The sequence below is a fragment of the Phyllobates terribilis genome, unplaced genomic scaffold (assembly GCF_046119375.1).
Source record: "Phyllobates terribilis strain yellow unplaced genomic scaffold, ASM4611937v1 Scaffold_27__1_contigs__length_16484149, whole genome shotgun sequence".
Classification (NCBI taxonomy): domain Eukaryota; kingdom Metazoa; phylum Chordata; class Amphibia; order Anura; family Dendrobatidae; genus Phyllobates; species Phyllobates terribilis.
The window spans coordinates 9,634,106-9,662,083 of NW_027362787.1; the positions used below are offsets into that span (position 1 = coordinate 9,634,106).

The window sequence follows — 27,978 nt, forward strand, 5'->3', positions numbered from 1 at the left end:
TTGGGGATGAGAGAGCCATGCATACCAGGATGGGGGATGAGGAGGCCATACATACCAGGATTGGGGGATGAGGGGTGCCATACATACCCGGATTGGGATGAGGGGTGCCATGTATACCAAGATGAGGGGTACCATAAATACCAGAATAGGAATGAGGGGTACCATGCATACCAGGATGAGGGATGGGTTGCCATGCATACCAGGATGAGGGGTAACATACATAACAGGATAGGGATGAGGTGTGCCATAAATACCAAGATGAGGGATGGGGTGCCATGCACATCAGGAAGAGGGATTGAGTGCCATACATACCAGGTTTGGGAATGATCGGTGCCATACATACCAGGATGAGAGATGGGGTGCCATGCATACCGGATTGGGATGAGGGGGTGCCATGCATACCCGGATTGGGGAGAGGGGACAGGATGGGGGCAGCACAAATACCAGTGGGGGGCAGCACATACCAGCATGGGAGACCATATACCAATAAAAATGCTCGCCACCCGGGCGTAGAACAGGTTCAATAGCTAGTGTGTGTGTGTGTGTGTGTGTGTGTGTGTGTGTGTGTGTGTGTGTGTGTGTGTGTGTGTGTGTGTGTGTGTGTGTTTGTGTGTGTGTATATATATATATATTTATAATATGGTTGCCAAAAATAAAAAATCCTAGTGATTGCACAGATACGTAGCACAATGTGAATGTTAATCTATATAATTGACATTAACTAAGGGGAAATGTAAGCGTCTGTAGAACTACTAAAAGGATATCTTCATAGTGTGACAAAGTCTCTGGTAGTGTGTCAGAAGGGAGGTATGTGTCGCTGAGACTCTTAGACTCAGTGATGTGAAAACATGCAAGTTCTCATGCAGTAGGTGCAGAGAGTTAATAGAACCACATTTACAATGGAATGTTTTCAGTGGATAATGAAAGTGTAGGGAGGAACGTTATCCACCTTCATTCCAATCAGGGGAGTGTCTGGGCTTTAAATAGTCAGCCCTGACACTCAGGTGTGTTCAGTACCTGGGGAAACTTTGTTCTAGGAAGGAGCTAGCACATGCTGTGATGAACCTGTGTGTAGCTAATTGTGAGTGGCCAGACCTTGGCCGAGATAAGGACTCTGCTGAAAGTTCTGAAAGTTTAGCATTTTGTTTTGTCTCTTTAGCTGAATGGGCTGTGTTTTTATTTATGGACTCAAGGGTAGTTTATGACTGCTAAATAAACTAACCTGAGAATTTAAAGAGACAGTATCTTGTATTTTACCTACGCATACAGCCGAGCTTGTCGCTATACCACAATAGACTCACAAGCCCAAGTGGGTACTCATATATAGTATATAATATTAAGCTCTATAAGGAATCTCCTATAAAATAAAACATCCAAAATGGATGTTTTGGGGGCCCCTGATGAAGCAAGGACGAAAGGTACATTGGTGCACATAGGACCACATCCCACATTTACTCACTTGGACATTTAAGTTGCCTTGTAACTACTGCTCTTCCATTTTGAATGTATTATTTTATAGGAGATTCTTTACAGAGTTTAATATTATATACTATATATGTGTACTCACTTGGGCTTGTGAGTGTAAGAAGCTATCTTCTTAGTAGTTCTAAAGACACTTACATTTCCCCTTGGTTATTGTCAACTATATAGATTAACATTCACATTGTGCTACATATGCGTGCAATCATTAGGATTTTTTTTGGCAAGTTATAGGCATATATCTAATATATATAATTGTCTTATTCCGTCTGTCTGTCTGTCCAGAAAATCCCGCGTCGCTGATTGGTCCGGCCGCGGCCAATCAGCGACGCGGGATTTCAGAAAAAAGATGGCGGCCGTTAGCGGCTCATCTGCCGCACGGAGGTCAGCAGGGATGCAGCCGGGAGATGACCGGCGGCGCCGCTGACCTCCATGCGGCTACCGTCGGGAGATCAGCGGCTAGGACCGCTGATCTCCCGACGGTAAGTGTGAAGGGAGGAGCGGCGCCGCCGGTCGGGATACTTCTGCTGCGAGCAGCCGGTCATCTCCCGCAGCGCCGCTCCCCGGTCCTCACTAATACAATTCGCTGATTGGTCGCGGCCGGGACCAATAAGCGATATTGGCGCCAAATTTAAACACCGCTGTGCTGATTGCGCCCGGTGTACCGCATTCATATTCTAGAATACCCGATGCGTTTGAATCCGCACACCATCTAGTATATATATATATATTCACTACTGTCTCTATATATGTGATACTCATGTGTTGGTGACTTGGGGTCCTCCAATGTTATACTCTGTAGAATTGTCTTTTAATTTTTGCAATATTTATTTTAGCATCAATAAGCACCTATTGTTCCATTTTGGTGGTATCTACAGTCATATACATGTATATACATACAGCATATATATACTGTATAAGATCTGATGTCTGTAGTCACAGTATGTCAGCAATGTACAGTATGTACTTTATTGTGCACTGACATTAGATCATATATGCCCTGGACTGATCCTGCACCGACTACCAGACATCACATTGTATAGATGGCAGTATAGATATAATCTGTGATGTCCTGTACAGGGCCGGCTCCAGGTTTTCGTAGGCTCAAAAGAGTCTCAGTGGGCCCCTTTAACACATACCACAATTCATGATGCACAGATAAGGCGGAGAAATATAGATATAGTACAATGCCAAAGATTTCACTTACCGTATTTTTCGGACTATAAAGACGCACTTTTTTCCCTCCAAAATGTTAGCTACGGTGTGTGCCGGCTATGAAGGAGAGTGAAGTCACTGCTCCCCGCGCACACAGTCCCGGCATGGGGAGCAGTGACTTCTGGCAGCTGATCTCTCCTTGTGAGCCACGCATGGCAGTGATGTCATGCGCGGCTCACATGGAGAGATCAGTGCGGGCAGACAGGACGCAGCGCTGGAGGAGAGAAGAAAGGTGAGTATCAGTGGTTTTTGTTTTTTTTATGTGCAGCATGATGGGGATTAGGGGGACCATGCATACCAGGATAAGGATTAGGGGGACCATGCATACCAGGATAAGGATTAGGGGGACCATGCATACCAGGATAAGGATTAGGGGGACCATGCATACCAGGATAAGGATTAGGGGGACCATGCATACCAGGATAAGGATTAGGGGGGCCATGCATACCAGGGTAACGCTGAGGGGGCCATACATACCAGGGTAACGCTGAGGGGGCCATACATACCAGGGTAACGCTGAGGGGGCCATACATACCAGGGTAACGCTGAGGGGGCCATGTGCAGCATGATGGGGATTAGAGGTGCCATCCATACCAGGACAGGGATGAGGGGTGCCATGCATACCAGGACAGGGATGAGGGGTGCCATGCATACCACTATACCAGGTGTGGCAAGTCGACTCGCTCGGCTCTCCTGGAGGCAGACTCAGGACACACGTTCTCAGGTTTTCCTTTCTGCTGGTTTAATATCAGCCATAAACTCATGCAGGTTTCACAGGAAAAACAAACATGACCCCTCTGGGTTAAACGAAAAAAACAAAACAAAGTATAACTCAGTCCATAGATGAGCGGGTTCCGCCCGCTCTCGGTAGCATAAACTGCACTGCTAAAGTCCATGTGAAAAGCTCTGCAGCTTCCACAATACTGTCTGGAGACTTCCATCTCCCAGACCACACTCCAGAGAAAAAAAAAAAGGGACTGAGCTTTTACACATTGCTCAGCCACACCCTGAGGGGAGGTAGGGGGAATGGCATCCCGCCCTCTTTGCCATTCCCATAAAACCGCACACCCTTTAACAAAGTAAGCCTACCAGCATATAACACGCTGGCAGAAAAATAAAGTCGGTCTTAGTTCACACAGGAGAGCATCCTGAGTGACACATACCTCCCCTCACATATAAAACCAGTGACACTGTCACACAGGGTAAGGATGAGGGGTGCCATGCATACCGGGACAGGGATGAGGGGTGCCATGCATACCGGGATAGGGATGAGGGGTGCCATGCATACCGGGATAGGGATGAGGGGTGCCATGCATACCGGGATAGGGATGAGGGGTGCCATGCATACCGGGATAGGGATGAGGGGTGCCATGCATACCGGGATAGGGATGAGGGGTGCCATGCATACCAGGATGGGGATGGGGACCACGTATAAAAGGGGGGGCATATATACCAGGATGGGGGATATTGTCAGAATTGGGGGACATTACCCCTATACCAGTGTCAGCAGAAGACCCCCTCCCCCTTAAAAGTGCATCATGAACACATTTTTGGCTTAAATTTTTTTTTTATTATTTTCCTCCTCTAAAACCTAGGTGCGTCTTATGGTCCGGTGCATCTTATAGTCCGAAAAATACGGTACTTCTTACATTTCATGAGTGATATCTATTGTAAATTCTATAATAGCTCAGAAACCGGCGAATCCTCACAGTGCATGGGGCGTGTCAAGGGGGGATTCAAAAGTTTTCATTTTAGACTGTACATTATAGTCCTCCAAACAGTATTATGGGCACTACATAGTCCTCCATACAGTATTATGGGCACCACATAGTCCTCTATACAGAATGGGCTCCATACTGAATAATGGACCCCATATAATGTTCCATACAGAATAATAGGCCCCATATAATGCTCTATACAGAATAATGAACCCCATATAATGCTCATTACACCATAATTGACCCCATATATTACTCCATGCAGAATAATGGGCGTCATGTAATATGCCATACAGAATAATGGGCCCCATATAATGCTCCATAGAGAATGGGCCCCATATAATGCTCCATAGAGAATGGGCCCCATATAATGCTCCATAGAGAATGGGCCCCATATAATGCTCCATAGAGAATGGGCTCCATACATAAAAAAATAAATAAAATACTCACCTCTCCTCATACCCTGCTGGCTACAGGTCCTGTCTCTTCAACACTGAGACGTCACAGAGTCAGAAGACGCAGAGGAGACTGGACCTGCGGCCAGCAGGGTATGACGAGAGGTGAGTATTTCAAACACCGTAAAGCACGGGGGGGGGGTGGTTACACCGGGCCCCCCCAACTCACAGGCCCAATAGCGTTCCAGTGTCCCCAACTGTGAGTGCCCCCCCCCCCTCTTGCCCAGGGCCCTGGCACTTGCCCTGGTGCAATGGGTGGTTATGCCGGCTCTGGACCTGTAGCTGGTGCAGGATCAGTCTGGGGCAGGGGTCTGTATAGTAAGGTCTGAAGTGTCTCTATCTCAGGTCCGATGTGATTTGAACATTCATACAGATCGAGAGCCGATGATCTCACACTGACAGCACGACCCCAACCTGCTTGAAGGGTCCATCTGCTACAATAAATCTTTCTGATCCTCAGCAGAGCGACCATAGATAACATTCAGGATCTGGCCCTGGACTTGTCAGGAGGTGAGCAGCATCCTGCCACTTCCACACTCTACAAAAAGTATAAATCTCCTGTCCTGACCACTATCCGGAGCTCAGGCTAAGGCCACGGCCCCACTATCAGTATTTGGTCAGTATATTTTCTCAGGAGTAGGAACCAAAACCAGGTCAGTAACAATCAGAGAAAAGGTATAATAGAAACAAGTCACCAATTCTGCATTTATCACCAACTCCTGGTTTTGTCTCCCACTCCTGTGAAAAAATACTGACCGAATACTGACCAAATACTGATAGTGGGGTCGTGGCCTTACAAGAATCAAAGATGTCTGCCCTCTCGTACTGCTCAGCGGCTGAAGCTTCTCTCCGGCAGGCATAAGAACGTGGCCTGTGCCGGCTGTTCTGGGCTGCAGATGCCCAGCTGGCACATGTACACAATGAAAGATACAGGGCCGCCCTGCAGTCTGTAAAGAAGCAGCTGCTTGGCCACCGGCCTGGAGGGCATGTGCCCCTCTGGCCCACCTCGCCCCTGGTCAATATGATACCATCTTTTTCATTACTTGGTGAGGTTAGAAGAAATTTCACTCCAAGACAGTGGATTTTGTACTTTATTCCAGTATATTTATACATAGAAAACATGGCAATGAAAAACAAGTAGATGCACGTGCATAAAAATCTCCCAACATTAATTAAAAAAACCTTTAAGATACAGATAATACTTGTATACAAAAATATTAACACATTTTCAAATTGTATATAAAGTGCACAAAAGTCAATAGCCCTGACATATAGTGTACACAGGGTCCCCCCACATGGTATACACAAAATACAATGTCATCCAGGAAATAACAAAAAATAACAAATACATTTAATCTATTCTGAAATCCCATGTCTATACAAGATAATAATATGTAAAATTCTACAGTGTCAAAGAAATGAGCTAGAGACTACTACATGGCGATGATGCCTACGAACAAGATAATGCCCAGCGAATGCTGTAAATTATACAAATATTACCAGTCACCCAATTAGACACATGAGGTCCGGGCAAGTGATTTTCTACAGTTCATTGACCTCTATGATGACATCTAATATTTTCAATCATTTATAGAGCGGGGTACATTGGGCCTCATTAATAAATCTGCTCACTAGAAAACTAGTTGCCCATACTAACCAATTAGAGCTCAGCTAAGGTTGTTTTAACTGACCTGGAAAAGTAAAAGCTGTTCTGTGATTGGCTGGGATAAGTAAAAAGGCTGTTTTAATAAATGATTCCCAATGTACCAAGCCCCGCCATAAATGTTATTGATTACAGTAGGGGCCACAATATCCCATGTGTATAGTCATCACATTCATCTTATTGTCTGCGGTTACCTTGGGACATGCTACATTGAGATGTAAGAAGATGATATCAGTGGGGTCCATGAGGCAGAGCAGTGTGTGGTACGTGTGACATTTCCTAATATCGAGCAATCAATACTGTACCTTGGTCTGGAATGCAAAGTCTGCGTGGACAAGGAAGGGGCTCCCAGATGCCAGCTGTAAAACCCGTCGCTCCACCATCACACGCTCATCACCGTCAGCAAGCAGGGCTCTTTTGCCGATGATCTTAACAGCAAAATGTTTGCGGGTAGATGAATCTTCCGCCAGCAGGACCGTTCCATAGCATCCCCGGCCAAGCACTTGATGGAATAATAATCTCCTCTTGATGGTATCAGAGACTGTGCTTTTGGAGCTAGTTGGCCGAACACCGCTGCTTCCTTCAGCTTCTTCAGCCTTCTGCTTTAGATCCATGGGTTTCTGTCCTAATGTAATTCTTCTTCTTTTCTTCTCCTTTTTGTCCCCTGATGAGATGAAGATGGCTCCTCTCTTCTTGGCTCCCATCTTCTGACTTTCTATCTTCTCCTTTTCTTCCACTTCTTCTTCTTTCTTCTGGACAGGTTGTTTTGTCCTGTTGACTGAAGACTTCCTCTCATCATCAGATGTGTCATGGGAAGGTCTTAGTCTCTTCGCTCCTTCTCTCCTCACCACGTTCTCCTCTACTTCTTCTTTCTTCTGGACTGGTGGTTTTGTCCTGTTGACTGAAGACTTCCTCTCATCATCAGATGTGTCATGGGAAGGTCTTCGTGTCTTCACTCTTTCTCTGCTCACCACAATCTCCTCCTCTTTTGTATCCATATTATTGCTTTGCTTAGAGTTAGCCGACATCTCCTCCACTGTTGTTGGTCAATTCCAACTGTCACTTCCAACTGTCACTCAGTGCACTTCATATGGAATCATCATGCATGCACCACCACTGGTCATGTGATCAGCATCTGACCAATGATATTTAAGAGATAAATGAACATTAGCTGAGATTAAATATTCAGGTAATATTCAGATATTCTGTGGAACACAAGGTCCCACATTTACTAATAGTAATAGTACTGCACTAAGTCGCCAATTTAATTTACATTGTTACTACAGAGCATCAGATGAATGTAATATAATAAATATTAGCAAGATGTATGATTTCCATCCACTCTACGTATCATAGAAATACAGATGTACTATCTTTTTATATAGAGATGTAGCAGAAACCATCCTGATTGTTTGCAGCATGCTATGGTGATAGAGAAGCATGCATGACTGTGCCATGCAAATGGTGAGGAGCACCAAAATGGGACATATGATTCACGTAGCCAGGGGCGTAATGTCCGCGGTCGCAGTGGCAGTCACTGCGACCGGGCCCAGGGGGGGTTGGGGCTTGTAAACGCCAGCAGAAATTTCAACAGGATGTGTGTATCGCAGTGCACAGTCGCTTCGGGTCCGTGCATGACAAATCAGGGGCTGGGGTGTCTGGGGCCCACCAGGGACATTTACTCCAGGGGCCCACCCGGGCCCACCCACCCTTCAGCTATTTGCAAATACCTGTTAGCCGTTATACCCATTATATTGGCGGCTCCTGCCCATCACTGTGCCCTCACCAGAACTGCGATGTACAATTACTGTAGTTTGCATTAAAGGGTTTTTATTGGTGAAAACAAGTTATCAGCGATGCACAGGTTGGGAAGGGGATCACTTATTTATTGGTGGAATCCGCACTGTCAGAAGAATTGTGGCACTTTGAGTATTTGGTGAGATTTTTACCTCTGTATTTATAAGACAAAACCAGGAGTGGAGCAATCCGAGGTCATGTTTTATGCATTTCTCACCCACTCCTGGTTTTGTCTTATAAATACAGAGGTGAAAATCTCACCAAATGCCAACTTGCTTTCTCTGGTGAACCTCTGTAACTGCATCTCTGCTGCTGTGTAATAGTCACAGGGCAGGGAGGGGTTAAACATCCAAGTATTTAATATCTATTGGAAATAAAGAGGTTTCCCCTTATTGATATCAGATAAAACAAATGACCAACCACAATCCACTCTACCAAGACCAATATTACCAGATAGAAGGCAGAAATACCACCACACCGTGACCAGATCACATGTTACCACCACATAGTGCCCAAATAATGCCACATACAAGGCACAAATACCGCCACACCATGACCAAAGCACATAATACCACCACATAGTGATCAAATGCTACCAGATACAAGGTATAAATACTGACACACCATGAGACCACATATTACCACCACATAGTGACTGAATAATACCACATAGAAGGGACAAATATCGTCATGTCATGACCAAAGCACATAATGCCACCACATAGTGACAAATAATGCTAAAATAATAAAAATGTAAAAAAGCTCAGTATATTGGGTCAGTGTACAGGTTATACAGTGATCACCAGTGACATTATGCACAGGAGCTCTGTATATAGTGTACAGGTTATACAGTCATCACCAGTGACATTATACACAGAAGCTCTGTATATAGTGTCAGTGTACAGGTAATGCAATGATGACCATTGATATTATACACAGGAGCTCTGTATATAGTGTACAGGTAATACAGTGATCACCAGTGACATAATACACAGGAGCTCTGTATATAGTGTCAGTGTACAGGTAATACAGTGATCACCAGTGACATTATGCACAGGAGCTCTGTATATAGTGTCAGTGTGTGTGTATAGGTAATACACATACTCACCAGTGATGTCTCTAGGTGAAGTTCTTTATCTGCAGACCGATATATCACATCTTCTATGCAGGACTTATCGCTGCAGAAAATAACATAGTTAGCTATAACTGATCACTTCCAGAGCACAAGCCACACTTTTCCCAAGATTTCTACACTGCATGAAATGACAAAATGCAACATAGTGCCGCACTACACAGTAAAAATAAAACACAAAATACATTTAGGGACTCCATCTTTAATAAAAAAAAAACATCATGAGAGATCAGAGATTATGGGGCCCAGTCAGAGCCGTGCATAGAGATCATGGGGCCCAGTCAGCGGCGTACATAGAGATCATGGGGCCAATCAGGTTAGGGGTGTACATAGAGATCATGGGGCCCCCTCAGCGGCGTACATAGAGATCATGGGACCCAGTCAGCGGAGTACATAGAGATCATGGGGCCTAGTCAGCGGAGTACATAGAGATCATGGGGCCTAGTCAGCGGCGTACATAGAGATCATGGGGTCCAGTCAGCGGCGTACATAGAGATCATGGGGCCCAGTCAGCGGCGTACATAGAGATCATGGGGCCCAGTCAGCGGTGTACATAGAGATCATGGGGCCCAGTCAGCGGTGCACATAGAGATCATGGGGCCCAGTCAGCGGCGTACAAAGAGATCATGGGGCCCAGTCAGCGGCGTACATAGAGATCATGGGGCCGAGTCAGCGGCGTACATAGAGATCATGGGGCCCAGTCAGGGATCGTACATAGAGATCATGGGGCCCTATGAGGTGAGGCTCTCACCTCCTCAGGGAGCTCTCACAGGGCATCAAAGGCCTTAGTATGAAGCAATACTAGAAGACTTGTGGAATTGCTTCATACTAAGGCCTGTGATGCCCTGTGGGAGCTCCTGAGGGCACCATACTGGGGAGGTGAGAGCCTCACTTGGCAGTAGTAGGAGCAGCATCTCCATAGTGTGGCATTCACATCACACTACATGCTGCACTGTACAGGACTCCCAGCCGACAGCAGGACAGATGAGGAGGTAACTGGGACCATCCCCGGACTGGAGTACCTGGGGCCCACCAGGAAAAAATCAATCTTGGGGCCCACCAGCACCATGCAGTTACCGTATATAGGAATAACATAAGTCCACAAACTCTTTCAAAATGAATCAACTTTATTAACCAATAAATCTCTGCTGCTGTGTAGTAGTCACAACACAGGGAGAGGTTAAACATCCAAGTATTTAATATGTATTGCAAATAAAGAATGTTTCCATTCTTAATATCCGAAAAAACAAATGACTGACAACTATCCACTTTACCTAGACTAATAATACCATATAGAAGAGAGAAATACCGCCACACCATGACCAGAACACATACCACCACATAGTGATCAAATACTACCAAGTACAAGGTATATATACTGCCACACCATGAGAAGACCACATATTAGCACAACATAGTGACTGTCTGAATAATACCACATACAAGGGACAAATACCGCCACGCCATGACCATGGCACATAATGGCACCAGATAGTGACTGATAATGAAAATGTAAAAAAGCTCTGTATATAGAGTCAGTGTACAGATAATATAGAGATTATCAGTGACATTATACACAGGAGCTCTGTGTATAGTGTCAGTGTAGAGGTAATACAGTGATCATCAGTGACATTATACACAGGAGCTCTGTATATAGTGTCAGTGTACAGGTAATACAGTGATCACCAGTGACATTATACATAGGAGCTCTGTATATAGTGTCAGTGTACAGGAAATACAGGGATCACCAGTGACATTATACACAGGAGCTCTGTATATAGTGTCAGTGTACAGGTAATATAGTGATCACCAGTGACATTATGCATAGGAGCTCTGTATATAGTGTCAGTGTACAGGTAATATAGTGATCACCAGTGACATTATGCATAGGAGCTCTGTATATAGTGTCAGTGTACAGGTAATATAGTGATCACCAGTGACATTATGCACAGGAGCTCTGTATATAGTGTGAGTGTACAGGTAATATAGTGATCACCAGTGACATTATACACAGGAGCTCTGTATATAGTGTCAGTGTACAGGTAATATAGTGATCACCAGTGACATTATACACAGGAGCTCTGTGTATGGTGTCAGTGTACAGGTAATACAGGGATCACCAGTGACATTATGCACAGCTTTGTATATAGTGTCAGTGTGTGTGTGTATAGGAAATACAGGGATCACCAGTGACATTATACACAGGAGCTCTGTATATAGTGTCAGTGTACAGGTAATACAGTGATCACCAGTGACATTATGCACAGGAGCTCTGTATATAGTATCAGTGTGTGTGTGTATAGGTAATACAGGGATCACCAGTGACATTATACACAGGAGCTCTGTATATAGTGTCAGTGTACAGGTAATACAGTGATCACCAGTGACATTATACACAGGAGCTCTGTATATAGTGTCAGTGTACAGGTAATACAGTGATCACCAGTGACATTATGCACAGGAGCTCTGTATATAGTGTCAGTGTGTGTGTGTATAGGTAATACACATACTCACCAGTGATGTCTCTAGGTGAAGTTCTTTAACTGCAGACCGATATATCACATCTTCTATACAGGACTTATCTCTGCAGAAAATAACATAGTTAGCTATAACTGATCACTTCCAGAGCACAATCCACACTTTTCCCAAGATTTCTACACTGCATGAAATGACAAAAAAGAAACATAGCACTGCACTACACAGTAACAGTGCTCCAGTGTCATTCTGTGCCTGCTCATCTGTCAGCAGACATATTTGTCTGATGGCAAAGATCTAAGAGAGATGAAGACAGAAGACCTATGGATTCCGTTGGGAGTGAGGATTTTTATTTATTAAAGATGTAGTCCCTAAATGTGTTTTATTTTTAATAATAATAAAAAAAAAAAAAATTCTGTCTTTTTTTTTCTGTTTACTAGAAATTGATGGTGGTTATGTCTAATTTGGCGTGAAACCATGAATTTCGGGCTTAGTACCAGCTGATAAGGCAAAGCTGGCCTGGTACTAACCCTATTTTTACCCAGGGTGCCACTCACCCCCAGGGCCGCTGGAAGAGCCGGGTAAAGCACCTGGAAATGGTGCCATGATGAATGCGCCATTTTCAGGGGTGGCTGTGGGCTGCGATTTTCAGCGTGGAGGGCCAAGAACGCTTGGGCCTTACCATGCTGCGAATCCCAGCCTCCAGCTGCCTTGTTTTATCTGGCTGGCGATCAACATATGGCGGGAAAAAAAAAAGTTAAGTTTAAAACAAATATTCGGCTTCTCTCTCTTTTGATCGCCAGCCAAGGTAAAGCCAGGCAGCTGGGGGTGGCAGTACGTAGCTGTCTGCTTTATCTGCGGTGAGAATCAAAAATTCATTTTTAAAATTTTCTTTTCACACTTTCATATGTGACAGACCCAACAGTCAATCGCAGATGCTGTCAAAGAGGATGGGCTTCTGTGATTGGCTGTTTGAGTAATGTACAATCAGCCCATACATTCTAGTATGGTACTATGTATGGGCAGCTTTCAGGTTACTCAAGCAGCCAGTCACAGACGCCCATTCTCTGTGTCAGCGTCTGTGATTAGCTGTTGGGACAGTCACACATATAGAAGTGTGAAAATAAATAAATAATAAAACAAAAATGACATAGCGCTCTGCAGAATTTTTGATTCTCAGCGCAGATAGAGGTGGCAGCCCGTACCTGTCTGCTTTATCTGCCTGGTTTTACCTTGACTGGCGATCAAAAGTCAGGAAAGCCCAATGGTTTTTTTAAATTATTTAAAAAAATAATTAAAAAAAAAAAATGCGTGGGCTCCCGCCATATTTTGATCGGGGGGGCTGGGGGCTGGGATTCTCAGCATGGTAAGGCCCAAGCATTCTGGGCCCCCCACGCTGAAAATGGCAGCCTGCAGACACCCCTGGAATTGGCGCATTCATCGTAGCGCCATTTCCAGGCACTTTATCCGGCTCTTCCAACGGCCCTGGTGGGGGGTGGCACGCTGGGTAATAATGGAGTTAATACCAGCTTTGTATTATCAGCTGGCACTAAGCCTGAAATTCATGGCGTCACGCCAAACTAGACATGGCCACCATGAATTTCTAGTAAACAGAAAAAAACACAACACAGAATTTTTTTTTAATAAAAATAAAACACAAAACACATGTAGGGACTCCATCTTTAATTAAAAACAAAACCCTTGCTCTGACGTAATCCACAGATCTTCTGTCTCCAGCTGAGCTACATCTTTGCCATCAGACAAATATGCCGGCTGACAGAGATGAGCAGGCACAGAATGACACTAGAACCCAGTTGTCAGAGAAGTGCTCAGCTGGCCTCCAGCCGCCGACGATGTTTTGCTGTGCGTTGCAAATAATGCATACTTTCAAACACATGCTTATTTTTGCAATGCAAGTCTACGGTACATTGCGTCTGCGCTGATTTACAACGGATGCGTTGTAACGCACAGCATAAACGCAATGTTAACCCAGCCTAACAGCAGCGAGAAGGGGAGACGGAGCCCTGGAGACCGCCTAGTCAGTCTACTGCTGGTACTATCATGCCCATTGCCCAGTATGTACTGCCAGCCTCTGTGGTATTAGCATTCAAGCTCACATGGCATGTCCTGCCAGCCAGCCACTGGTGTTAGTACTAGCATGATAGTACCACACCACCAGTGGCTGGGCAATGGGCATGCATGATGGTACCACCAGTGGCTGGCAGGACATGCTGGGCATGATTCATGCCTAGTATGTCCTGCCAGCCTCCTTGGTACTATCACGCCCACCCACTATGTCCTGCCAGCCACTGGTGGTAGTACATGCTGCTGGGCATAGTACCAGTAACCAGAGGCTGGCAGCAGGACATGCTAGGCAATGGGCATGATGATAATCATGCCCATTGTCCAGCAGTATTTACTGCCAGCCCCGGCCAGGGGTCCTCCCAGTCACCCCTCCCCCCTATCCCTTCCCCCCACCCCTCCCCGTTTCATACTCACGCGTCGAGATGAGCTGCAGCCGCTGCCTGGAGCGACGCAGGGTCCGTACTCCACAGCGCGCACAGGAAGCAGTCCCAGGGCAATGACGTCATCACCCTGAGACTGACCTCCTGCGCACGCGCCGGCAGTGTCGTGCTGCGCAGAGGAGGCAGAGGGCCCATCACTAATCATATCGGCAGTGCTGCGAACCGGGGGGGGGGCTCTGTTCTCTGTACAGGGCCCAGGGGTGTAGGGGGCGGGGCCATCAGGACCCGGGGGTTTTCCCGATCCTCCGGTGGCCAGTCCGCCCCTGCAGAGGGGCATATGTATACATGCAGGTCGGGCACATCCCAGTGGTGCAGACACATCCACACTGCACCCTGTATACTTGTGCACTGCCGTCTGCTGCAGTGGTAGGAGCCGCCTGAATGCATCTTCTTCCTGCCGGAGAGGAGCTTGTGGGCCTGTGCGGTGAGGAGGTGGACGCTGCGCACCTCCTGAGAAGTATATGGCACTCCATGTATCTGTGCACATAGTATACCACTCTAGTATATAGCAGAAAGGAGACATCGACCAGAAGAGTCCAGGCATGTGGGTGATGCACATAATTATTATATTGATAACCAGGTGGAAGAGGAGGAAATGCAGAAAAAGGGGGGGAATTAAAAACTATGCGCAAAGGGGACGTCGAGACAGGAATTACAATTAACACCAGTGGGAATGGATGATGATTAGAACAGCAAAGGGATAATACAGAGAATCAAGCCCAAATTAATCCAGTATATAAAAATATATATACATATCATTAGTTAGATATATCTGTACATATGATTGTTTAATTATCATAAACTTTACATAAAGTGCAAGTGCCTCCAAAGAATAAATCTACATAAATTATATATCTCATATGTGAACAAATACAGGTGTTTCTCACTAAATTAGAATATAATCAAACAGTTATTGTTTATTTCTGTTAATGCTGATGATTATGGCTATACGAGTTTCACTTTTTTGTATTGAAGAACTGAAATAAATTAACTTTTTGATGATATTCTATTTTAGTGAGATGCACCTGTATATGTATATATACAAGGGCTGGTCCCTTATTATTTGGATGTCGGTGTGAATCCTGTAGAGAGTAGTGCACTGACTTGGGCATATGTGCTGTTGACAGATATGTATTTGTATCCACTTTAAGCGTTTTTAAAAAAGGTGACCACATGTGCATTGTACTCACACTATAGCAGATGCAGATCCCACTCCTGATTGGCGTCCACCCGATGTATGTTTCGGCTTCTTGTCTTCGTCAGGGGGTGGCATCATTCGGAAAGAGCTAAGAGTTAAACGGCCAACTATAGCCAATCAGGATGGAGGTATGTCTCCACCAACCAATGGGTGCTGAGGAGGCGCGGCGCGATACACAACGCGCACCAACGCTACGAGGAAACTATGTGACCTGTGATGCTGCGAGCACGTGATGGAGACACTTGATCGGGGGTCACGGGGCACATATAGATACAGTCGGGGAGGATGATGTGGAGACGTTCATGTGTATTGCCTCTTCAGCAGACATCTAATCTACTGATTGAGTGTAGATATATCGGATAAAGTGGAAAATCTTCTTAATTTATAATGATGGATAACGAGTATAGGTTATATACTACAGCAATACACAGGAATAGGGGGTAGTGAGTGTTACATGTATATAACCATAGGTGGATTATAATGAGGACGATCTGGGCTACCGCCCGGGGCCCCGAACCTCCAGGGGGCCCGGGGCTCCGGGGTGTCTATGGCCAGATTGTCCTCATTATATGTGCTGCGCCACGGCACATACCGGCAGGCAGTGGGGGGGGGGCCCAGGATCGCTCCCCCAGCAGCGGCACACAGCCGCTGCTTCTTCTTCGGCCGGGCCAGCACTGCAGCAGTTAACTTCCCTGTGCTGGCCCGGCCGCGTCACTGCTAGGAGACACGGCCCTGTGCGCGGCCGTGTCTCCTAGCTGTGACGTCACGCAGTGCGCACCCGGCCTGCAGTGCTGCACCGGAAAAGAGCTGGAGCCGAGTCGGGGGATGGTGAGTGTGTGTGTGTGTATGTATATGTATGTATGTGTGTGTGTGTGCAGGCAGATGTCATTGTGTGATGTCTGTTTATATGTATTTTTGTTCTTCAAATGTGTTTATGCGTGTATGTATATGTCTGTATATGTTTGTGTGTGCGTGACTGCGTGCGGCTTCCTGCTGAGTATAGATGGCGCCGTGCGGCCTCCTGCTGTCTCTGGGGGGGCGCCGTGCGGCCTCCCGCTGTGTATAGATGGCGCCGTGCGGCCTCCTGCTGTCTTGGGGGGGGGGGGCGCCGTGCGGCCTCCCGCTGTGTATAGATGGCGCCGTGCGGCCTACTGCTGTCTCTGGGGGGGGGCGCGCCGTGCAGCCTCCCGCTGTGTATATATGGCGCTGTGCAGCCTCCCGCTGTGTATAGATGGCGCCGTGCGGCCTCCCGCTGTGTATAGATGGCATTGTGCGGCCCCCTGTGTATAGATGGCATCGTGCGGCCTTCCGCTGTTTATAGGTGGCGCCGTGGGGCCTCCCGCTGTGTATAGGTGGCGCCGTGCGGCCTCCCGCTGTGTATAGGTGGCGCCGCCCGCTGTGCATAGGTGGCGCCGTGCGGCCTCCCGCTGTGTATAGGTGGCGCCTCCCGCTGTGTATAGGTGGCGCCGTGCGGCCTCCCGCTGTGTATAGGTGGCGCCGTGCTGCCTCCCGCTGTGTATAGGTGGCGCCGTGCGGCCTCCCGCTGTGTATAGGTGGCGCCGTGCGGCCTCCCGCTGTGTATAGGTGGCGCCGTGTGGCCTCCCGCTGTGTATAGGTGACGCCGTACGGCCTCCTGCTGAGTATAGATGGCGCCCTGCGGCCTCCTGCTGTCTTTGGGGTCGGGGGCGCCGTGCAGCCTCCTGCTGAGTATAGATGGTGCCGTGCGGCCTCCTGCTGTCTCTGTGGGGGGGGCGCTGTGCGGCCTCCTGCTGTGTATAGATTGCGCCGTGCGGCCTCCTGCTCTCTCTGGGGGGGGCGCTGTGGGCCTCCCGCTGTGTATAGGTGGCGCCGTGTGGCCTCCCGCTGTGTATAGATGGCGCCGTGCGGCCTCCCGCTGTGTATAGATGGCGCCGTGCGGCCTCCCGCTGTGTATAGATGGCGCCGTGCGGCCTCCCGCTGTGTATAGATGGCGCCGTGCGGCCTCCCGCTGTGTATAGATGGCTACGTGCGGCCTCCCGCTGTGTATAGATGGCTATGTGCGGCCTCCCGCTGTGTATAGATGGCTACGTGCGGCCTCCCGCTGTGTATAGATGGCTACGTGCGGCCTCCCGCTGTGTATAGATGGCTACGTGCGGCCTCCTGCTGTGTATAGATGGCTACGTGCGGCCTCCTGCTGTGTATAGATGGCTACGTGCTGTAGCATCGGCGTCTCTGCCCCGTTCTAGGCAGAGACGCCGTCCCTCTCACCTCCCCGCTCCTGGCGCGGCGTCCTCCAGCGCTGCTCTCCCCGCTGCTTCCGGCACGCGCTCCTTCCCCGGTAGTGTGCTTAGGGCGCGCGCGCGCGCGCTCCCCCTCTCTTAAAGGGACCGCGCGCGCCGTCCTAAGGAGTCCCCGGCCAATTGCCGGAGGACCTCCTATATATAAGGCACTTCCTCCAAAATGGAGGTGCCCGAGCAATGTTGTAGCACTGTTCACTACTCTGCTTCAGCCCTCAGGTCCCGTTGCCAGTTACCTGCCAGATTCCTGCCAGTCTGCTGTCTAATTCCTGCCTGATATCCTGCTACCTGCCTGCTAGCCTGAGGTCCGACGGTCTGCCTTCCAACTTCTGTCAGTCTGTCTAAGGACCAGCTTGCCCGCTCACCTGGGAGCGCACATCTTCTACCTGCCTGCTTGCCTGAGGTCCGACGGTCTGCCTTCCAACTCCTGTCAGTCTGTCTAAGGACCAGCTTGCCCGCTCACCTGGGAGCGCTCATCTGCTGCCTGTCTGCTAGCCTACCAGGAGGCTCTGCCGTCACGTGCTGTGACCACCCGCCTGTCCAGAGACTCCTGCCCGCTCACCTGGGAGCGCTCATCTGCTACCTGTCTGTTGGTCTTCCTGGAGGCTCCGCCGTCACATGCTGTGACCACCCGATTATCCAGAGACTCTCGCCTGCTCACCTGGGAGCTCACGTCTATCATCTGCCGCCACAGGTCGTACCAATCCTTTACCCAGAGACTGCCCCGGTCACTTGCCGTGACCTCCTGCCCGTTCATCCAGAGACTGCCCCGGTCACTTGCCGTGACCTCCTGTCCGTTCATTCAGAGACTGTCCCAGTCACCTGCTGTGACTGCCTGCCCGTCTACCCTGGTCACCACCCGCTCCCTTACAAGGACCGCCCCCTTGTATAGTAGCTCAGAGGTTCCGCCTCCCAGACCCGTTACAGTTTGCTCGGGCCATGGAACCCGGTGGCACCCAAGCTCCCTCGCTCTCGGACCTGTGTCATGAACTTTCCCGTCAGAGGTCCCAACAGGAGTCCATCCTGGGTCACCTGCGGAATGTCAATTCTCGCCTGGACACTCTGACTGCTCTGCCTGCAACCACCGCCAGTGCCATGACTCGCAATCCGGCAGCTCCACTGCCAACTAATAACATGGTATCCTACACCCGGACCCCGGCTTTCTGCACCTCCTCGTTTCGGAGGCGACTCCGCCCAGGCTCGGGGCTTCATAAATCAGTGCACCCTGCACTTTGAACTCCTGTCTCACCAGTTTAACTCCGACAGGGCCAAAATTGCCTTCATCATGTCCCATCTCACCGGAGAGGCCCTGGCCTGGCTAAATCCTCTATGGGAGAGAGGAGACCCCCTGGTGTCCGACTTGCCTGCCTTTCTCACGGCTTTCCGGAAAGTCTTCGACGAACCCGGACGGAAGACCTCATCCGCATCATCTCTGCTACGCCTCCGTCAGGGAAGTCTCACCGTGGGCCAATATGCCATACGGTTCCGTACCCTTGCCTCGGAGCTGGCCTGGGATAATGACGCTCTGGTTTCCGTCTTCTGGGAGGGTCTGTCCGGCCGTATAAAAGATGAACTTGCCGGTCGGGATATTCCTACCACTCTCGATGACCTAATAACTCTTGCCACCCGGATTGACCTGCGGTTCCAGGAGCGTGCCAAAGAGGTCACCCGTGAGAGGAGGTTTCCACGTCTAGCTCCTACTTTTCAGAAACCCGTCACTCCCTCCGTCTCTCCTCAGCTACACTCTCCTGAGCCTATGCAGGTCGACCAGACCAAGATGGTCGGTTCTCGCCAAGAATCTCGCCGAGCCGAGGGAAGCTGTTTCTATTGTGGCAGTATGAAGCACTTCATCCGTTCCTGCCCGGAAAAGCCGGGAAACGCCAGTGTCTAGGACCACTCGGAGAGGTCGTCCTAGACAAAAGTAAGCCCTCTCCGTCTCTGACCTTACCGGTCTCTATTGCTTGGGGAGAAAACCGTCTCTTTGAACTCGCCCATCTGGATTCTGGAGCTGCTGGAAACCTCATCTCCCAGTCTCTGGTAGAGAGATACCATATTCCCACCAAGTCCCTGGCTGAACCATTGTCAGTCGCCTCCGTGGATGGAAGACTTCTCTCGGAGACCATCCTGCTCGTCACCGAACCCATAACCCTGCAGGTGGGAATGCTGCACTCTGAGGAGATCTCATTCCATGTGCTGTCCGGACTTTCTCACTACCTGTTGCTAGGTCTACCTTGGCTCCAGACACATGAACCCGTATTGAACTGGCGGTCCGGTGGAGTACTCCGATGGAGTCCTGACTGCCATAGGACCTGCCTGGTCCCGGTCCGTCCACTTCGCCCTCAGCCTACTCCAGCTAACTTACCTGGTCTCCCGGCTCCCTACTGGCCCTATGCGGACGTCTTCGGTAAGAAGGAAGCTGAGACGTTGCCACCCCATAGGCCATACGATTGCCCGATCGACCTGGTACCTGGCACCACTCCTCCCCGTGGGCGTATCTACCCGTTGTCTGCAGCCGAGACCCGAGCCATGTCTGAGTACATTGAAGAGAATCTGGCTAGGGGATTTATCCGAAAATCTACCTCCCCGGCTGGAGCCGGATTCTTCTTTGTCAAAAAGAAAGACGGCTCGCTACGTCCCTGTATTGACTACAGAGGACTCAATCTCATCACGGTAAAAAACAAATATCCCCTGCCACTCATCTCCGAATTGTTTGACCGTCTCAAGGGCGCCAGGATCTTCTCCAAGCTGGATCTACGAGGAGCGTATAATCTGGTCCGTATCCATCAAGGAGACGAGTGGAAGACAGCATTCAATACCCGGGACGGTCACTACGAGTACCTTGTGATGCCCTTCGGTCTCTGTAATGCTCCCGCTGTCTTTCAGGAACTAGTCAACGACATCTTCCGTGACCTCCTGTACTCCTGCGTAGTGGTATACCTGGACGATATCTTGGTCTTCTCTCCGGATCTCCCCACACACCGGAGGGATGTTCGTCAGGTCCTGCTTAGGCTTCGGCAGAACCACCTTTACGCCAAATACGAGAAGTGCCTCTTCAATCAGACCTCCCTTCCGTTCTTGGGCTATGTCATCTCCCAAACAGGTCTGCAAATGGATCCCGAGAAGCTCTCTTCCGTTCTAAAATGGCCTCGTCCTGAAGGTTTGAAGGCGATACAGCGATTCCTGGGCTTCGCTAATTATTATCGTCTTTTCATCCCACACTTCTCGTCTCGGACTGCTCCCATATCTGCACTTACCCGTAAGGGGGCTAACCCCAGGACATGGTCGCCTGAAGCCGAGGAGGCCTTCCTTTCCCTAAAGAAAGCCTTCGCCTCTACTCCCGTCCTGCACCGTCCAGACTGTAATAAACAATTCTACCTGGAGGTTGATGCCTCCTCCTCCGGAGCCAGAGCGGTGCTCACCCAGAAGTCTTCTACTGGGAGAATGGTAACGTGCGGCTTCTTCTCCAAAATCTTCTCCTCGTCGGAGCGCAACTACTCCATTGGAGACCGGGAATTGCTAGCCATCAAATTGGCACTGGGAGAGTGGCGCTATCTGCTTGAAGGGGCTCTCTACCCGGTAATTATCTACACGGATCACAAAAACCTGGCATATCTCCAAAATGCCCAGAGACTCAATCCTCGCCAGGCCCGGTGGTCGTTGTTTTTTGCCCGCTTCGACTTCATTCTTCATTTCCGTTCGGCGGACAAGAACGTCAAAGCTGATGCCTTGTCCCGGTCCTTCCTGTCCTCCGATCAAGAGGAGGAACCTACGCACATCATCGACTCCTCCAAGGTGATGAATGTGGCCCCCTTGGATCTGACTCGTCTTCCACCCGGTAAGACGTTCGTAGCTGTGCCAGATCGGGAGAGGGTTCGTCGCTGGGGACATTCTTCTAAACTAGCTGGCCATGCTGGCCAAAAGAAGACCTTTCAACTTATTACCCGGCATTACTGGTGGCCTACCCTGTGTAAGGACGTGGTAGACTTCGTCGCGGCCTGTTCATCCTGTGCCCGTAACAAAGTTCCCCGACATCTACCTGCCGGCCATCTCCTGCCCCTTCCCGTACCTGCTGCTCCTTGGCAACACATCGCTATGGACTTTATCACCGACCTTCCAGTTTCTGCCGGTTGTACTGTCATTTGGGTTGTCGCTGACCGTTTTTCTAAGATGGCCCACTTCATTCCCCTGCCTGGTCTTCCGTCTGCACCCGAGCTGGCTAAAGACTTTATCCGCCACATCTTCCGTCTCTATGGTCTGCCCCTCCACATCGTGTCGGATCGTGGGGTTCACTTCACCTCTCGCTTCTGGAGAGCCACATGTAAGCTGCTGGACATTACCCTGGATTTCTCCTCCGCTTACCACCCTCAGTCCAATGGTCAAGTGGAGCGGATCAATCAGATCTTGTCCAGCTACCTCCGGCACTTCGTTGATGCTCACCACTCGGACTGGGTGGATCTCCTACCATGGGCCGAGTTCTCTTATAACAACCATGAGAGCGAGTCCTCTTCCAAATCCCCGTTCTTTATAGTCGGTGGCCAACATCCCCGGATTCCACTTCCTGTCTCCGTTTCTGTGGACAACCCTGCTGCGGAGTCTCTTGTCAGCGAATTTTCTACTATTTGGGAGAGCACCAGGTCCGCTCTTCTTCTCTCCTCTGAGCGGATGAAGAGATATGCTGATAAGAGACGTCTGGATCCGCCCCAATTCCGTCCGGGAGACAAGGTTTGGCTCTCATCCAAACATGTGCGGCTCAAAGTACCCTCCTACAAGTTGGGTCCTCGATTCATTGGCCCCTTCGAAGTCCTCAGGCAAATTAACCCTGTGGCCTACAAATTAAAACTCCCGGCCACCCTACGGATCCCCAACTCCTTCCACGTATCTCTCCTCAAACCCGTTGTCTTTAACTTTTTTTCCAAAAATCCAGGTGCCCCTCCTGCTCCGGTTTCCGCTGATGACATCTTTGAGGTAGAGAGTATTCTGGCCTCCAAGAGGGTAAGAGGAAAAACCTTTTTTCTGGTAGATTGGAAGGGGTTTGGTCCTGAGGAGAGAACTTGGGAACCCAGGGAGAACATCAACGCCCCGCTTCTCCTTGAGAAATTTCTTTCTGGCCAAAAAAAGAGGGGGCCTAAAGGGGGGGGTACTGTAGCATCGGCGTCTCTGCCCCGTTCTAGGCAGAGACGCCGTCCCTCTCACCTCCCCGCTCCTGGCGCGGCGTCCTCCAGCGCTGCTCTCCCCGCTGCTTCCGGCACGCGCTCCTTCCCCGGCAGTGTGCTTAGGGCGCGCGCGCTCCCCTTCTCTTAAAGGGACCGCACGCGCCGTCCTAAGGAGTCCCCGGCCAATTGCCGGAGGACCTCCCATATATAAGGCACCTCCTCCAAAATGGAGGTGCCCGAGCAATGTTGTAGCACTGTTCACTACTCTGCTTCAGCCCTCAGGTCCCGTTGCCAGTTACCTGCCAGATTCCTGCCAGTCTGCTGTCTAATTCCTGCCTGATATCCTGCTACCTGCCTGCTAGCCTGAGGTCCGACGGTCTGCCTTCCAACTTCTGTCAGTCTGTCTAAGGACCAGCTTGCCCGCTCACCTGGGAGCGCACATCTTCTACCTGCCTGCTTGCCTGAGGTCCGACGGTCTGCCTTCCAACTCCTGTCAGTCTGTCTAAGGACCAGCTTGCCCGCTCACCTGGGAGCGCTCATCTGCTGCCTGTCTGCTAGCCTACCAGGAGGCTCTGCCGTCACGTGCTGTGACCACCCGCCTGTCCAGAGACTCCTGCCCGCTCACCTGGGAGCGCTCATCTGCTACCTGTCTGTTGGTCTTCCTGGAGGCTCCGCCGTCACATGCTGTGACCACCCGATTATCCAGTGACTCTCGCCTGCTCACCTGGGAGCTCACGTCTATCATCTGCCGCCACAGGTCGTACCAATCCTTTACCCAGAGACTGCCCCGGTCACTTGCCGTGACCTCCTGCCCGTTCATCCAGAGACTGCCCCGGTCACTTGCCGTGACCTCCTGTCCGTTCATTCAGAGACTGTCCCAGTCACCTGCTGTGACTGCCTGCCCGTCTACCCTGGTCGCCACCCGCTCCCTTACAAGGACCGCCCCCTTGTATAGTAGCTCAGAGGTTCCGCCTCCCAGACCCATTACACGCGCGGCCTCCCGCTGTGTATAGATGGCTACGTGCGGCCTCCTGCTGTGTATAGATGGCTACGTGCGGCCTCCAGCTGTGTATAGATGGTTACGTGTGCTCAATATTGAGTCATGCAATTAATGTAAGGCTATGTGCCCACGATGCAGAAATGCTCCGGATTTTTTTTGAGCGTTTCCGCATCTACCTGGCAGAAAAAACGCATGCGGATTGTACATGCTTTTTTCCTGCCTGGGACTTGCTGATGTGAAGCGTTCTTCACTTGCATTTCCGCATGCGGGTTGACAAGCGCTTTCCAAGCGATTTTAGCATCACTTGGAAAGTGCTTGACAACTTGGTCACACTATATAAATACATGCAACCGGCATGGATTTATATAGTGTGACCATAAAAGAATGGTAAAAAATAAATATATAATTACATTCTGATGGCCTGCCGACGTCAGCGGTCGCGTGACCCGTCACATGACTAAATGACGTCACGGCAGGTCCTTTTCAGACCATCGCGAGCTGCCGGCAAGCCAGGACGCATCGGATAAAGACACCGGGGGCCATCAGAAGGTAAGTATAATATTTATTTTTTATTTTATTCTTTTTTTACAGGTTCTATGGTACCCGAGTCCGGAGGACAGTCTCCTCTTCTCCAAACCCGGGTACCATCCGCACATTGAAGCGCATGGATTCTGCATGTACAGATGCAGTGATTCGGATTCCATGTGTTCTAATGCAAGTCAATGGCGGCGAAAGCGCCGTGCTTCCGCAAAATAATTGGTAGTGCAGCGGATTTTTCCGCAATGATAATCCGCAGCGGAAATTTACACAGCATGTGCACAGCACATGCGGATTATCATTGGGGAACATGGCAGGCCTTCTATCAAGCGTTTTTAAGCATTTCTGCAGCGGAATTGCCACCACGGAAACGCTTAAAAAAAGCATAGTGGGCACACAGCCTAAAAAAATTATTATAATTAATATTGTGTTCTCCCCGCCTCAGCACAACGCAGAACACGAGCTCCTCATCACCAGTCCTCCTGTCCCGGCACAATGTGCGCACTGCTGCAGCAGCAGGTGGAATAGTGTCCACTGGACTGAGAAGGCCCCGCCCCTTCCGGTGACATCATGATTCCATGAAATCACTCCTCCCCCTCAAGAAATCAACTCCAATCTAGACACTCCCTTGTTGCTGGGGCGTGGTGACCCTGTAGCTGGGTGATTGCAGTCAGAGTAGTGGTGTTTGGCGTCTGTACTACAGGTAAGAAGATGGGAATGTGCCAAGGTGATTACTACATTCAGTACAATAAGTAGCTAGCTGTAGGTGTGCAGAATCCCACTCCCAATATTGTCAGGGTCTCGCACCCCCTCGTGTCGTGGGCTGTCAGGCTCCCGCACCCCTTCATGTCGTGGGCTGTCAGGCTCCCGCACCCCCTCGTGTCGTGGGCTGTCTGGCTCCCGCACCCCTCGTGTCGTGGGCTGTCGGGCTCCCGCGCCCCCTCGTGTCGTGGGCTGTCAGGCTCCCGCACCCTTCATGTCGTGGGCTGTCAGGCTCCCGCACCCCCTCGTGTCGTGGGCTGCCAGGCTCCCGCACCCCCTCGTGTCGTGGGCTGCCAGGCTCCCGCACCCCCTCGTGTCGTGGGCTGCCAGGCTCCCGCATCCCCTCGTGTCGTGGGCTGTCAGGCTCCCGCACCCCCTGGTGTCGTGGGCTGCAGGCTCCCGCACCCCCTCGTGTCGTGGGCTGCCAGGCTCCCGCACCCCTTCGTGTCGTGGGCTGTCAGGCTCCCGCACCCCCTCGTGTCGAGGGCTTTCAGGCTCCCGCACCCCCTCGTGTCATGGGCTGCCAGGCTCCCGCACCCCCTCGTGTCGTGGCCTGTCAGGGTCCCGCACCCCCTCGTGTCGTGGGCTGCCAGGCTCCCGCACCCCCTCGTGTCGTGGGCTGCCAGGCTCCCGCACCCCCTCCTGTCGTGGGCTGTCGGGCTCCCGCACCCCCTCGTGTCGTGGGCTGTCAGGCTCCCGCACCCCCTCGTGTCGTGGGCTGCCATGCTCCCGCACCCCCTCGTGTCGTGGGCTGCCAGGCTCCCGCACCCCCTCGCGTCGAGGGCTGTCAGGCTCCCGCCCCCCGTCTTGTCGTGGGCTGTCAGGCTCCCGCACCCCCTCGTGTCGTGGGCTGTCAGGCTCCCGCACCCCCTCGTGTCGTGGGCTGTCAGGCTCCCGCACCCACTCTTGTCGTGGGCTGCCAGGCTCCCGCACCCCCTCTTGTCGTGGGCTGCCAGGCTCCCGCACCCCCTCTTGTCGTGGGCTGCCAGGCTCCCGCACCCCCTCGTGCCGTGGGCTGTCGGGCTCCCGCGCCTCCCCCCCTCGTGTCGTGGGCTGCCAGGCTCCCGCACCCCCTCTTGTCGTGGGCTGCCAGGCTCCCGCACCCCCTCGTGTCGAGGGCTGTCAGGCTCCCGCACCCCCTCATGTCGTCGGCTGTCAGGCTCCCGCACTCTCCCCTTGTCGTCTGTGGAGAAGATTAATACATATTTTCATTTTTCAGGTTTTCTCTTATAAAACAAGATTCATGAGCTTCTGTCTTTGACCGAAAAAATGGCGTCTGACAAGTCGCTGCTGTCTGCAGAAATGAACACAAACATGGAGGAAGCGCTGTATGAACAGATGCTGATGAAGGTACGAAAGATGAATTGGAGAGGCCAGCAATCACCGGGTGAATGTCTCCTCCGTCAGCCGCTGGGGGCGCGGCAGTCTCCAACATTTACCTAATGTGTATTGTTGGCTTTAGACCCCTCACAGTTGTACTATTTTGGTGCAGGAAAAATCAGTTTGCAGAACCATCCTGTTCATGTTACTCACTGATTCTCACTTGTTGCCTCATTTCAGGCCAAACAGGAGATGCAGAGCAGAATACCGAACTTACCAGAAAGCAGAGATCAGACCCCAGCCGGGTGAGATGGGCGTCCTCTGATTATTATCCAGATTACTTTGTGCATATTATGTGACAGATACCACAGTGGGGTCTTATTGACTGCAACGGTCACATGATGCAACCAACGTGGGGGGTCACATAATTTCTTATGCAGTTGATTACATGTAAATGCTGCTTGGCTTTTGCCGATTTTATTGTGTTTTTGTTCACTTTTTGTTTTTATTTCTGTGTTAGGTTTCAGCATTAAAACTCGCACATCCAAAAATACCAAAATCTTTATTAACATCTGCAAGTCGAACTAGATCCCAGCGGCCCCGGAACTGACGGAGCAGGAGTTAGTCAGCATCCTGGAATCTGATGATCCCTCCGGCTATCGAGTCCCCATGAGCCTTGGAGAGCCCCACGTTGAAGTTGATAATAGTACGTTTTTTTTTAATACAGTGCTTCTCTTTTTAAAGGGATAGTCCAGAGATATCCTTAAAGGGGTTAAAATAGCAAGTATTACAACTTACTAATCCTCAATGGTCAAAGGTGCCATCTCCACAGGTTCTGGTAGGTCCACTTCCAGTCTGCGGACAAAAGTTTGACATCTTGTTGTTGACTTTTGAACTTTTTTGGTTTAGATTTGGGACTTAGAGGGATTGTCCACTACTTGGATTCCCCTTTAAGAACTTATACCACTTATTCATAGCAGCCCTACTAAGGTCAATGGATTGAGTCGGCACCGCAAAGTATCTAAGTCCTGGTGCACTTTGTCCTACAGGTGGAGGCGGCTGCTCGGCGTACGACATAGTGATTAATGGCACCTTCTTTGAGAAAATTACGGTAACTGCAATTGCTTATTCCGACATACGAGCTGTCTGCTCTCCTATGTGTCAGCTCCTTACTTTGTATTTTTTTATTAGAATAATGAGCTTTTCAGGGAATTTTTTATCACCGTGGCCATGGAGGGACTAGAGAACAAGTACGAAATGGAGCTGTCAAGAG

The 27,978-nt window shown here is 50.1% G+C and overlaps 1 long non-coding RNA gene across 1 annotated transcript; it reads left to right on the plus strand.

The window, feature by feature from the left end:
- Window positions 1-998: 998 nt before the first annotated feature.
- On the plus strand, window positions 999-27,978 carry LOC141176490 (uncharacterized). Its single transcript, XR_012253171.1, has 6 exons — window positions 999-1,067; window positions 26,605-26,735; window positions 26,946-27,010; window positions 27,226-27,411; window positions 27,755-27,816; window positions 27,897-27,978. It is a non-coding gene; the product is annotated as an uncharacterized lncRNA (long non-coding RNA).